We start from the raw sequence: 14,305 nt of genomic DNA, 5'->3' as shown, positions 1-14,305 counted from the left end.
AGATGTGTCACTGATAGAAAATCTACTACATATAAACATCTTGCAGGAAAATGGCTGGGATCTGGGAATTCCCTGCTTTTCCCTTCACAGGTGTGAAGATTTGAGATTGTATGCACTTCATAAACCGGATCTTTTTCATTTTCTAAGGTGTGTAGTGTTTATTGTGTAATTTGATCAGCTATGTGGCTGTGTTAGGCTCAAAATAAATTTTCTTATTTCTTTTAGGCAGTTACAGGATTATCATCTTGGGTGAAAAAGGCAGAATGCAAGGACAAAATTGTCTCTTGTGTATCTCCCAACCTAGAAAAATCAAGTAGGTGCTCAAAATGTTTGCATGAATGAGTGAAATCTATACATTTTAAATATTTGCTCTGTAAATTTGCTGAAATGTGTATTTAATCTTTAAGCATAATGTTTTCAAAAATATTTTTTAAATTAAAAATCTGTTTAGGGGCACTTGGCTGGCTCAGTCAAGTGGAGCTATGACTTGATCTCAGGATTGTAAATTCAAGCCCATGTTTGGGTGTTGAGATTACTTAAAGTCTTAAATTATTAAAGGGACCTTGAGCAGAGAGTCACTGAAATTTTTAAAAACTTCTTGCTTAAATGTCACTTTTTTTTCTCATTTAGATGCCTTGACATTTATTTTGTCATCTCAAACTGTTAAAATGATAAAATATTACCATGGTTGGCAAGAGCTCTAACTTTGAAAATGCCAGCCTAAGTCTCAGGCTACATCTCTCTGTAACTGTTACAGAAGCCCAAGAGTTCCAATGATAATACGTAAAATACTGATAATGGAATTGCAGGATAAGGTAGCTGATGATTAAATATCTTCCAGTGCTTAACAAAAGTTTTTAAACAAAATATTTCTCCACGAACATCAAAACAGTGAAAGAAACATGAGGCTTCTATGATGGAAAGAAAGGAAGATAGAAAGTTTTAGTATAATTAAGCACGTTTAATCATCCTGAATTAGAATTGAGTCAGAAAATAGAAATCACCTTAGGTGTTTCAAAAAGAATTTGAAACTAGTGGAAAGTAAAGCCAAGGCAAGGCCTTACTAGAGGAAATGACTAAAGGAGAGAGTTGGGAATATGGACAGAAGAAGGGAGCTGGATCCAAGGAAAAGATGCTGACCCAAGATACCTTCTGAAACGGAGGGAGAAACCCAGGATTTCCCCTCTACTTGTCCTCTAGTTCGGCCTACATTGGCAGAACTTACTCAAAAGCAAGAGAGCTTGGGACCGTCTCTGCAATGCTGAGAATAAAGAGAAAAATGAAACTGGGAGCAAACGACGAGCAAAACCTCTGACCCTACCAGCCAAGAAAAAGGGAAGAGCATGCCAATTCGAGCCACATTTCCTAGATAGGAACCATGTCTATGAAGTTCTAGGAAATGTGTAAGAAAATGTATTGTGACCCAACTATTACATTTAGTAAATTGTTCAAATGTAAAAGCAATAGTGACTCCCAAATATGAAAGGGGTTAATTAAGACTATTATACTCATGAGACCTTGGAGTAAACAGTAAGTGATAAAAGCTAACCAAGAGATGAGTGGAGATTGGTGATAAAAGCATTATTGGTGTTAGGGAAGCAATTTACACATGCAACTACAGAATCATGGGAAATACATGAATGTAGTGAAGTGTGACAAAGTGAAAAAATGGGAAATGGTGGGAAGTTTGAAGGAAATGTAAGTGCATCAAAAAGGGTTCATTTTTGTCTTAGTCCAAAGGTGACTGACTGACCACTCTAGTTGAAACTTCCATTTAAGTGAAGGCAAAAGCAAATGCACAAAAAATTAAGAATTCAATACATAATGCATGCTAAACACAGAAATAATTATGAAGAATATAAAATAAAGTAATAAGAGACCAACAGAGAAGTGAGTTGTAGTGATTTTAAATCGTGTTTAGGAAAAACATTAAAAGACAAGGCTTTTGAGCTGAGATCTAAGAAGTGAGAACAAGACATTCATGTAAAGCTTATTATAATTAGGAAAAAATGAGCTATAAATATGGAAAGGAGGAAGACAAATGATTCTTTTCAGTGAAATGTATGGAAAATAAAAAAGCAAAGTTTAGGAGGAGGGCTAACTACAAGTTTAATATGCAAACATCAATAGCTTTGTTACATAGAAAAAATTAGAAGTATAGATTTAATTTACTATAGCAATAAAATTAAAACATGTAGATTGTCTCTTCAATAAATACTGTTTGGAAAGTATATTTACCTGCAAAATAATGAAATTGGCCTCTGATTTTATACCACTCATAAAAAATTAACTTGAAATAGATTAAAACATTAAATGTAAGACCTGAAACTGTAAAAATCCTAGTAGAAAACAAAAAAATTTCCTTGACATTGGTCTTGGCTGGTTTTTTGGGTACAACATCAAAAGCACAAGCAAAAAAAGCAAAAATCAAGTGGAACTGGGACACCTTGGTGGCTCAGTCAGTTAAGCATCTGACTTGTGATTTCAGCTCAGGTCATAATCTCATGGGTCGTGAGACTGAGCCTCATGTTGAGCTCTGTGCTGAGCAGAGTCTGAGATTCTCTCTACCTCTCCATCCCTCCCCCCACTCACACTCTCTCTCTTAAAAAAAAAAAAAAAACTTAAAATCAAGTGGAACTACATTAAGCTAAAAAAGCTGCTGCACAACAAAGGAAGCAAAAAGGCAGTCTATGGAACAGGAGAAAATGTTTACAAACTATACATCTCACAAGAAGTTAATATCAAAAATATATGAGAAACTCCTACAACTTGATAGCAAAACCCCAATTCAATTAAAAAATGGGCAAAGGACCTGAACATTTTTCCAAAAAAGACATACAGATGGTCAACAGATACATGAAAAAGTGCTCAGCATCACTCATCATCAGGGAAATGCAAATCAAAGCCACAGTGAGGTATCACCTCACACCTGTTTGAATGGCTATTATCAATGAAACAAGAGATAATAAGTATTGGTGAGGATGTGGGGGAAAAGGGAGCCCTTGTACACTGTTGGTAGGAATGTAAATCGGTGCAGCACCATGGAAAACAGTATGGATGTTCCTCAAAAAAAAAAAAAAAATAGAACGATCATATGATCCAGTGATCTTCTAAGTATATATCTGAAGGAAATGAAATCATCTCGAAGAGATGTCTGGACTCTCCTGTTCATTGCAGCATTATTCACAATAGCCAAAATATGGAAACAACCTAAGTGTCCCATCAATGGATGAATGGACAAAGAAAATTTATTTATAAAATGGAATATTATTCAACCATAAGAAAGAAGGAAATCCTGTCATTTGCAGGTGGAACCTGAGGGCAAGATGCTACATGAAATAGGTCAGAGAAAGACAAATATTATAAAGTATCACTCTTAGGTGGAATCTAAAAAAAGCTGAACTCCTGGAAAAAGATTTGATTGCTGGTTGCCAGGGGTTGAGGGGTGAGGAAAATGAGATGTTGATCAAAGAGTACAAACTTACAGTTAGATAAGTTCTAAGCATCTAATGTACAGTATGATGACTATGGTTTACATTGTAGTGTATACTTGAAAGTTTTTAAGAGATTAAATGTTCTAACTACAAAAAAAAACCAAAATCATGTGAGGTGATGGGTAGGTTAACTAATCTTATTATGGTGCAATATATACATGTATCAAATCATCATGTATACACCGTACACTTACACAATATAATATGTTAATTATTTCTCAATAAAACTAGGGCAGAGCAAAATATTTTATAGGCCCATGTGGAAAAAACTTTAAAGCTTTTCTGGATACAGAATAGAGCTTAAATGCAGGGTCGCCTGGGTGGCTCAGTGGCTGAGTGTCTGCCTTCAGCTCAGGGCATGATCCTGGGTCTGGGGATCAAGTCCCACTTCATGCTCCCTGCTGGAGCCTGCTTCTCCCTCTGCCTGTGTCTCTGCCTCTGTGTGTGTGTGTGTGTGTGTGTGTGTGTGTGTGTGTGTGTCATGAATAAATAAATAAAATCTTAAAAAGAAAAAAGGCTAGTGCCTTTGTTTTTTTTTTTTTTTGTTTTTTGTTTTTTGTTTTTTTTTTGCCTTTGTTTTTATTTCCCATTTTTTTGTGGCTGCTGCCCAGGATACACCTCTTGATTCCCTGGCACCAGTGGCTGAAGCAAGGCTTGGATTCCTGGGTCCCATGAGACTGTGCTGAAGGATAGTTCTCACCAGCCTAGCACATTCAGATCACTGTGCAGACAGCAGATGGAGGCACATTCCCCAGAGTTCCTGTGAAGGAGGGCTCTTTCCCTGTCCTGGGGCTTCAGCCTGAGGAGCAGGCTGTAGTTTGGCACACGTGTGGTGGCATATAAAGCTCTCTGAAGAAACAGTCTGTGGAAGCTGTCCTTGCGCTCTCCCTCTGTCTTGCTCCGGTTTGGAGATATCTCCCGGAAGGAAGCATATACACTTGTCTGGCACCCTGATGTCTGCAAGTGCCACTCAGGGGACACCTTCAGATTTGATGCTTGCAGCCCCACAGGACTGTATATATCTGCATATTTTTAAAATTTGATGCCTAAAAAAAAACCCTGATGCCTAAGGGTCTGACTTCCAGTCACCCTGACTGAGATTTTCCTTTTGGGGATACTGACAGGTCTTGGCACATCCTCAACTACTGGCACTATTAAAAAATCGTAGTCTGCCTGGACACGCATGGAGATTTGAAAGACAACCAGGACCTGAGGCAGGATTATTTGAATGACAAGTTTCCTCTCGTACATAAGGCTACTGCTTCAAGACTGAGAGAATTGGTTGTTTCATTACTGTATGGAAACTAACAGTCAAGGAAAATGAAAAACAGAGGAATGTACTCCAAGTGAAGGAACAAAATAAAACCTTGGGGGGGTAAAGGGAAGTATCTTAATAGGATGGAGGTAAGTGATATATCTGATAACTAGTTCAAAGTAAAGGTCATAAGATGCTCACAGAAGTGGGGAGAAGCATGGATGAATGTAGTAAGAACTTCAGTAAAGAGATAGGAAATATCAGAAAGTTCCCACTAGAAGTCACAGAGCTGAAGAATACAATAACTACACTGAAAAATACACTGCTGTTCAACAGAAAAAGAAAGAACCAGTCAACTTGAAGACCAGGCAGTGGAGCCGCCAAAAGGAAAAAGAATGAAAAAATATGAAGATAGCTTAAGGAATTTATGGTGGTTTCCTGACTCAGGTGTTTGAGGGTGGGAGAAGTGGGTGAACTGTTTTTGTTTGTTTGCTTAAATAAAATTTAAAACATTAAAAAGAAAGAAAAAATACTTATAGGACAGGGAAAATTGAACACTAATTGTATTTGTTAATATTAAGCATTATTGCTAATATTTTTAGGTATGATTATGACATTTGGGCTTTTTAAAAAAGATGAGTTATTACTTTTAGATTATGCATGCTAAAATATTTATGAATGGGATTAAATAATAGCAAGGATTTATAAAAATAATCTGGTAGGAGGTGGTAGTGGATAACTATAGACAGAAAAGGTTAAACATGAGTTGAAAATTGTTGAAACTGGACAACAGAAGCAGGGATTTATTATATAATTCCATCTACTTTTGTAAATGTTAAATGTTTTCCAAAATAAAATGTCTTCAAAACCAGAGGAGGAAAACCTCAGAAGTATAGGATATGCTTTCTTTGCTAAATGTTGGGTCTGCTGTGATGGCAGGAACTCTGCAGCCTTTTGTGACACTCACTGAGAATGGCAGAACAAAATGGAAACTGCCGGCCCGTGTTCTTGATGTCACTTGGGCTATGAGTTAACCATTCCTAAAAATAGTTTATCTTCTGTCCTTGTCATGTGAGATAATGAGGTTTCCTGATTTTCAGTTGGGTGTTCTGTGACTTACAGGTAAAAAAACATCCTAATGGATACAGGGAATACTAAGACATTTGTGAAATTGAACAACAGAAGTCTAATGGGATGTATCTTAAACATATATTAAAATATATTACTATGTTTTGCATACTATATATATTAACACTACATAAAATCCACAACTCGTAAAAAACTAGCAGACAAGTTGGTAGAACATAATAGGCAGGCCAGAAAAGATTGAAAATATAAATATGAACTTAATATGTGATAAAAGTAACATTTCCAATTGGTGTGGAAATAGTAAATACTAGAAACTGGGAAGAACTGGCCCAGGAATTTTAAAAGTTATAAATCTGGATCTGAATCTTTTTATTGATGAATCAAACATTTAAATGGGTTGATTTATTGATCATCTTGGATGGGGAAGGTATTTCTGAGCCAGAGACAAAACTCGGATACCACAAAGTTATTTTTATTACATGGGAACTAAAAACCTGGCTACTGAAAAATACAAGGTTTAAAAATCCTAAACAAACACAACAAACTGAGGAAAAACTGGTGATGCATGAAAAATTGGAGACTTCCCTACGTAGAATACCTGCAAATATGAAAAAAGACTAGGAAAAACAAAACAAAAAAAAGACTAGGAACAAACCAAGAAAAATGCAGCAGGATATACAATAGGTAGTTCCTAGAAGAGGAAGTATAAATAGCTCAAAAAATCTATAAGAATATACTTCACTGCACTAATTATTGGGCCTTTTACAATACATCAGAGTGTCTGTCAATAAATACCTGTGGAATGGGTGACTGAATGAAATGCGGATTAAAGCAATATGACATCAATTTCCAACTATTAGGTTTACAAAAATCATAAAATTTGACAAAAATCCACTATATTGATAAATACACGGGAACTCAGCATTGTTTATATTAGCAACGGTAAAAAGAGAAATAAACATCTATCAACAGGGGTCTTGTAATAATATTGATCAGCACCTCCACACAAGAGAATGCTAAACAGCCGTTATATAGGATGTTGTAGATGTGCACGTACTGTTAAAAACAGCATGTCCAAAATGGAGTCGCTAATGATAAGCTCTGAATCAAGAATTAACTTAATTGTAGTTTCAGCCTCTCCCAGAAATGGGATCTTAAACCAGCTAGTCAGGATTCACCTGATGAGCAGTAGTGAAGTAGCCTGCCTGATAGACTCCTGCCATCCCCTAGAGGAAAGTGATCTTGGCACAACTGATCTACTTTTTCCTGGGATAACTTCCTTGTTTCGGCTCCCACCTGCCTATAAGTCTTTCATTTGTCCAGCTTTTTGAGAGTCCTTTCTATTTGCTAGATGAGATGCTGCCTGACTTAGGAATCATTGAATAAAGCAGATAAGATCTTTCAAATGTACTCAGTTGAAGTTTGTTTTTCAGCACACTCATCAAGAAAGCTCTTCAAGATTTTTATTAAGATACAAAATAGAGTGTGAGTTTGGGCAATTAAAAAACAGACACTTTGGGATGCACATATATATAGAGAGGGATATGCATAAAATGTATTTTGAGCATATACATGAGGAGCCAGTCTAGTAGCTGACTTTGAAGAGAAGGACTTTGGGCAAAGGAAGAGAGACTTACTTTCTTTTAATACAATCCCACATGCTCTGCATTTCCTACTCTGGTTGTCAGTGGTGCACTGGAATCAAGCTCAAGAGTTTAAATTGTGTGTTTGTGTGTATTCATCCCCAGCTCTGTGTTTAGTGACCTCTCACTGGCAGCTTGAAATTGGCCATGGCAGTAACATTGACACCATGGAAATGGGCTGACCCTCAAATCAGGGTTTCACTTCCCCAAAACTGTAGTTCAGTATTTATCAACACAATTCTGCGTAGCCTCCTACTATTATCACACTAAAATGTTTGGTTAATAAAGATGTAGAAAAATCCTCAGGCCACCATCTCCCATGTACGGTAGGCAGACATGACCAACCAAAAGGGAGGAGTGTTGGCAAGTGCCCTCTGCTGGATCCTTTTTCAACCAGGACCCCCTCCTAGGTGAAGAGCTGAAGAAGCTGTGCCCTGCAACATGTGACTTCCAAATATTCTTCCTTAGGGGAGTCCTCCTTAAAATGTAAAAAGCCTTTTCCAGTTTTGAACACAATGAAAATTCCCTTAGAGAAATCTCATGGTGTGCCTTTGGGGGAAAGGGTGTTAATCAGGAGAGAGAGAGGGGCTTCCTTACAAAATAGTCTTTCCCTGCCTTGTGTCCTTCCATGGTATATCCAATTACGTGAAGACTTTGCAAAAACCTGCAAACACTTACTTTAGCTGAATATATGTTCACAACGAGAGTTTGTCAGGTTTCTCTGCATTCTCTCTGCTTCCATGTACTCATGTATGTTAATGTAGGGAAGAAAATATTTTCTCTACTGTTCTGGGTTCTTTGGCCAGTCTATTCATTAAGTTGATATGGGACAGATTAACAGGAGACATACAAATGTAAATCTTGTAAGTACAGGAGTCCCATAAAGATATGATTCCTGAAGGGCAGCATGGTAATCGAGGCTTATATAACATCCTGAGCTAAGGAAAGGGATGGGGGTCTAAGGATATATAGAGAAGGACTCCATTCACAGGAAACTGAGATGTTTGGAAAACAAAGGTTGTCCTGTAATGCAGGTAGGTTTCTTAGATATCTCTGGAAATAGGTCTCTTCCTGGTAGAGACCTCCTCTCCAAGGTAAATTTAGGTAGCTGAGGGGAGCTAGAGAGCTCTACCTGCACCTGCTGGGTTTTGATTACCTTTTGCTCAAAATAACCCTCAGGCCAAAGTGACAGATTTGGGGGTAGCAAATTTTGCTCCTCTTCATTGACCATAGTATGCAGCTCTTCTGTTTAATGCTGTGTCAGGTTTAGTAAATTTTGTTTGGTTGGAGCCACTGAGTTTATCAAGTAGAGAAAAATTAATTCTGTCCCAGAAGGTTTGATGCTACCCTTGAGGTTGTAGGCTGGAATCCAGTCCCACATGGTTCAATTTGCCCATAAGCAATACCCAGCCCCTAGAAGTTCTAGTCACAGGGAAGGATACACAGGGCCCATGTTCCTAAGCTTGGATGTCAATGTATGAACCATGCCTACCCTCTCTCCTTACACATTCCAGTGATGCTTGTGACTTTTTATTTGGAGAATATCAAACATAAAGTTGAAAGAACTATGCAATAAACATCATGAATACTACCATTTAGATTCATCTCTGTGTCACTCCCGCCACCTGCCTCCCTCCTGAACCATTTAAAAGCCAGTTGCAGACACAGTAGCACTTATCCTTGCATACTTAAGAGTGACTCTCCTGACAGTCAGGGGTTAAGGAAAACTCGGGAATATCCATTTGGAGGTCAAAGCGGGGTTGATTTGGTTTCTACAATGTGAGATTTTAGAATCCTTCTTCACAAGCAGACTAGAAAGTGTTACAGTGAGCACGTTCTTGTGTAGTCAGAAAAACAAAGCAAAACAAAGACACAGATGTTGGCAGCTGGGTCAAAACCTGTAGGCTCTCAGTATTGCGTGGCCATTGAGCTCTTGGTGGGCCTTGGTGAGCCTGCTGCCGACACTAGGTGGCGGTGTTGGGCTACGTTCAGCCAAATCATCCCACCTGGTGAGAGTGCTCCCCAGAAAACTTCAGGGATGGAGCAGGACAATGGTTATGGCTTCAAAGTAAATGTTAGAACTGCAAGCAGACCCCAAAGAGACAAGAAGGGGCAAAATGCCTAGAGAACTTATTTTAATGAACACACACTTCTTTGGGGAGTTATATAGAGCATTGTCTCTGGAGTCTGACCTACTGAATTCAAACCCTGATTTTTGTCCCTTCAGAATTGACCTGCCATGGACAATTAATATGACCCACAGAAGGCTTGGTTTTGTTTGATACTACATAGGACTGTAGGGAGGGGTTAATGTGATGAAGCCTGGAAAGCCCTTAGCACAGAGTGGGACATGAAGCAAGTATACATGCCATGTTGCTTAGTCGATGTTGGCTTTATCCTCTTTTTAAAAAATAATTTAATTATATTAAATAATAAAAGTAATAAATAATAATTTAATTATTTTTTAAAATTAAATTCAATTAATTAGCATATAGTGTATTATTAGTTTCAGAGGTAGAGGTCAGCGATTCATCAGTCTTACTTAACAGTGCTCATTCCATCATGTGCCCTCCTTGATGCTCATCACCTCCATCCCCCGCCCCTCCAGTGACCCTCAGTTTGTTTCCTAGACTTAAAAATCTCTTCCCGTTTGTCTCCCTCTCTGATATCATTGTTATGTTTTTTCCTCTCTTCTTCTATGATCCTCTGTTTTGTTTCTTAAATTCCACATATGAATGAGATCATATGATAATTGTCTTTCTCTGACTTATTTACCTTAGCATAATATCATAATATCCTCTAGTTCCATCCACATTATTGCAAATGGTGAGATTTAATTCTTTTTGATGGCTGAGTAATATTCCATTATATATATATATATATATATATATATATATATATATATATATACACACACACACACATACTATATATATATATATATATATAATATATATATATATATATATACCATGTCTTCTTTCTCCATCCATCTGTCAATGGATGTTGGCACTCTCCATAGTTTGGCTATTGTGGACATTGCTGCTATAAACATTGGGATACAAGTGCCCCTTAGTAATCCTAAATACCCAATAGTAAATACCCAGTAGTAAATATCCAGTAGTGCAATTGTATCTTCGGGGTAAATACCCAGTAGTGCAATTGCTGGGTCATAGGGTAGCTCTGTTTTTAACTTTTGAGGAACCTCCATAATGTTTTCCGGAGTGGCTGCACCAGTTTGCATTCCCACCAACAGTGTAAGAGCGTTCTTCTTTCTCCACATCCCTGCCAACATCTGTCCTTTCCTGACTTGTTAATTTTAGCCATTCTGAAAGGTGTGAGGTGGTATCTCATTGTGGTTTTGATTTGTATTTTCCTGATGCCAAGTGATGTTGAGCATGTTTTCTTGTGTCTGTTGGCCATTTGTATGTCTTTTTTGGAGAGATATCTATTCATGTCTTCTGCCCATTTCTTGATTGGATTACTTGTTCTTTGGGTGTGGAGTTTGATTAGTTCTTTATAGATTTTGCATACTAGGCCTTTATCTGATGAGACATTTGCAAATATCTTCTCCCATTCTCTCAGTTGTCTTTTGACTTTGTCAACTATTTCCTTTGCTATGCAAAAGCTTTTTATCTTGATGAAGTTCCAGTAGGTCACTTTTGTCTTTGTACCCCTTGCCTTTGGAGATGTGTCTAGCAAAAACTTGCTGCAGCCCAGGTCACAGAGGTTGCTGCCTGTGTTCTCCTCTAGGATTTTTATGCATTCCTATCTTACATTTAGGTCTTTCATCCATTTTGAATCTATTTTTGGGCACGGTGCAAGGAAATGGTCCAGTTTTATTCTTCATGTGGCTGTCAAATTTTCCCAACACCATTTGTTGAAGAGACTGTCTTTTTTCCATTGGTTATTCTTTCCTGCTTTATTGAAGATGAGTTGACCATAGAGTTGAGGGTCCATTTCTGGTTCTCTATTCTGTTCCATTGATCTATGTGTCTGCTTTTGTGCTAGTACCACACTGTCTTAATGATCACAGCTTTGTGATACAGCTTGAAATCCTGGATTGTGATGCCCCCAGCTTTGGTTTTCTTTTTCAACATTCCTTTGACAATTTGGGGGTCTTTTCTGGTTCCACACAAATTTTAAGATTATTTATCCCAGCTATATGAGAAAAATGTGAGGGTATTTTGATAGGGATTGTATTGAAAGTATAGATTGCTTGAGGTAGCATAGACATTTTAACAATATTTGTTCTTCCAATCCATGAGCATGGAATATTTTTCCATTTCTTTGTGTCTTCCTCAATTTTTTTCGTAAGTGTTCTATAGTTTTTAGAGTACAGATCCTTTGCCTCTTTGGTTAGGTTTATTCCTAGGTATCTTATGGGTTTTGGTGCCATTGTAAATGAGATCGACTCTTTAATTTCTCTTTCCTCTGTCTCATTGTTAGTGTATAGAAATGCAACCGATGGCTCTCTGCTCCTCTCTGTTCAACAGATAGCTGCATCTTCTGGTGCAGTGCCAGACACATCCCTGATACATGATGGTGAATGTCGGAGTAAACAGATTTGGCCATATCGGGTGCCTAGCCACCAGGGCTGCTTTTAACTCTGGCAAAGTGGATATTGTCACCAACAATGATCCCCTTCATTGACTTCAACTACATGGTGTACATGTTCCAGTATGATTCCACCCATGGCAAATTCCATGGCATGGTCAAGGCTGAGAATGGGAAAGTTGTCATCAATGGAAAATCCATCTCCATCTTCCAGGATTGAGATCCTGCCTACATCAAATGTGGTGATGCCGGTGCTGAGTATGTTGTGGAGTCCCCTGGGGTATTCGGCACCATGGAGAAAGCTGAGGCTCACTTGAAGGGTGGGGCCAAGAGGGTCCTCTTTGCCCCTTCTGCTGATGCTTGCATGTTTGTGATGGGTGTGAGCCATGAGAAGTATGACAACTCCCTCAAGACTGTCAGCAATGTCTCCTGTACCACAAACGGCTTGGCTCCTCTGTCCAAGATCATCCATGACAACCTCAGCATCATGGAAGGACTTATAACCACCATCCATGGCATCACTGCCACTCAGAAGATCATGGATGGCGCCCCTGGGAAGCTCTGGCATGAGAGCCAAGGGGCTGCCCAGAACATCATCCCTACTTCCTTTGGTGCCGCCAAGGCTCTGGGCAGGTCATCCCTGAGCTGAATGGGAAGCTCATTGGCATGGCCTTTTGTGTCCCCACTCCCAACGTGTCAGTCGTGGATCTGATCTGCCTCCTGGAGAAAGCTGCCAAATACAATAACATCAAGAAGGTGGTGAGGCAGGCATCGGAGGGCCCCATCAAAGGGATCCTGGGATACACTGAGGACAAGGTTGTCTCCTGAAGATTTTTTTTTTTTTTTTAAGATTTTGGGCAGCCCTCGTGGCTCAGCGGTTTAGCACTGCCTTCAGCCCAGGGTGTGATCCTGGAGACCCAGGATCGAGTCCCATGTCGGGCTCCCTGCATGGAGCCTGCTTCTCCTTCTGCCTGTGTCTCTGCCTCTCTCTCTCTCTCTCTCTGCCTCTCATGAATAAATAAATAAAATCTTTTAGGCACAGAGAGAGAGGCAGAGACACAGGTAGAGGGAGAAGCAGGCTCCCTGCAGTGAGCCTGATGTGGGAACTTGATCCCAGGACTCCAAGATCACGACCTGAGCCAAAGGTGGATGCTCAACCACTAAGCCACCCAGGTGTCCCTGTCTCCTGCAACTTTAATAGACACCCACTCTTCCACCTTCGATGCCAGGGCTGGCATTGCTCTCAATGACCACTTTGTCAAGCTCATTTCCTGGTATGACAATGAATTTGGCTATAGCAACTGGGTGGTGGACCTCATGGTCCACATGGCCTCCAAGGAGTAAGAGCCCCCTGGACCACCAGCCCCAGCAAGAGAAGGAAGAGAGAGACCTTCAACTGCTGGGGAGTCCCTGCCCCAACTTATCCCCCAACACACTGAGAATCTCCTGACCTCCAGTTTCCATCCCAGACTCCCTGAAGAAGGGGAGGGGCTTGGGAGCCCTACCTTGTCATGTACCATCAACTGATTTCTGTGCATGGATTTCATATCCTGCTGCTTTGCTGAATTCCTCTATGAGTCCTAGCAATGTTGGGGTGGAGTCTTTTGGGTTTTCCACATAGGATATCATGTCCTCTGCAAAAAGTGAGAGTTTGACTTCTTTCCTGATTCAGACGCCTTTTTATTTCTTTTTGTTGTCTAATTGCTGAGGCTATTTCGAACAACACTGGTGAGAGTGGACCTCCCTGTCGTGTTCCTGACCTTAGTGGCAAAGCTCTCAGTTTTTCCCCATTAAGAATGACATTGGGTGTGGGCTTTTCGTAGATGGCTTTTATGATATTGAGATATGTTCCCTCCCTCCCTGCACTGCGAAGAGTATTGATCAAGAAAGGATGCTGCACTTTGTCAAGTGCTTTTTCTGCATCTGTTGAGAGGATCCTCTGGTTCTTGTCCTTTCTTTTATTACTGTACTGTACCACGTTGTTTGACCTGGGGATGCTGAATACCCTTGCAGCCCAGGCATAAATCCCATTTGGACATGGTGAATAATCTTTTTTTTTTTAAAGATTTTATTTATTTATTCATGAGAGACAGAGAGAGAGAGAGAGAGAGAGAGAGAAAGAGAGGCACAGACACAGGCAGAGGGAGAATCAGGCTCCATGCAGGGAGCCTGATGTGGGACTCGATCCCAGGTTCCCAGGATCACACCCTGGGCCGAAGGTGGTGCTAAGCCGCTGGGCCACCGGGGTTGCCCAATAATACTTTAAT

General features: G+C 39.6%; 1 pseudogene; it reads left to right on the top strand.

The window, feature by feature from the left end:
* Nucleotides 1–265: 265 nt before the first annotated feature.
* LOC121497594 lies at nucleotides 266–13,382 on the top strand (annotated as a pseudogene).
* Nucleotides 13,383–14,305: the final 923 nt, after the last annotated feature.

This window comes from Vulpes lagopus, chromosome 8, assembly GCF_018345385.1.
Source record: "Vulpes lagopus strain Blue_001 chromosome 8, ASM1834538v1, whole genome shotgun sequence".
Taxonomy (NCBI): Eukaryota; Metazoa; Chordata; class Mammalia; order Carnivora; family Canidae; genus Vulpes; species Vulpes lagopus.
Note: the sequence above shows the minus strand (reverse complement) of the source record. Positions and strands in the feature narration are given on the sequence as shown.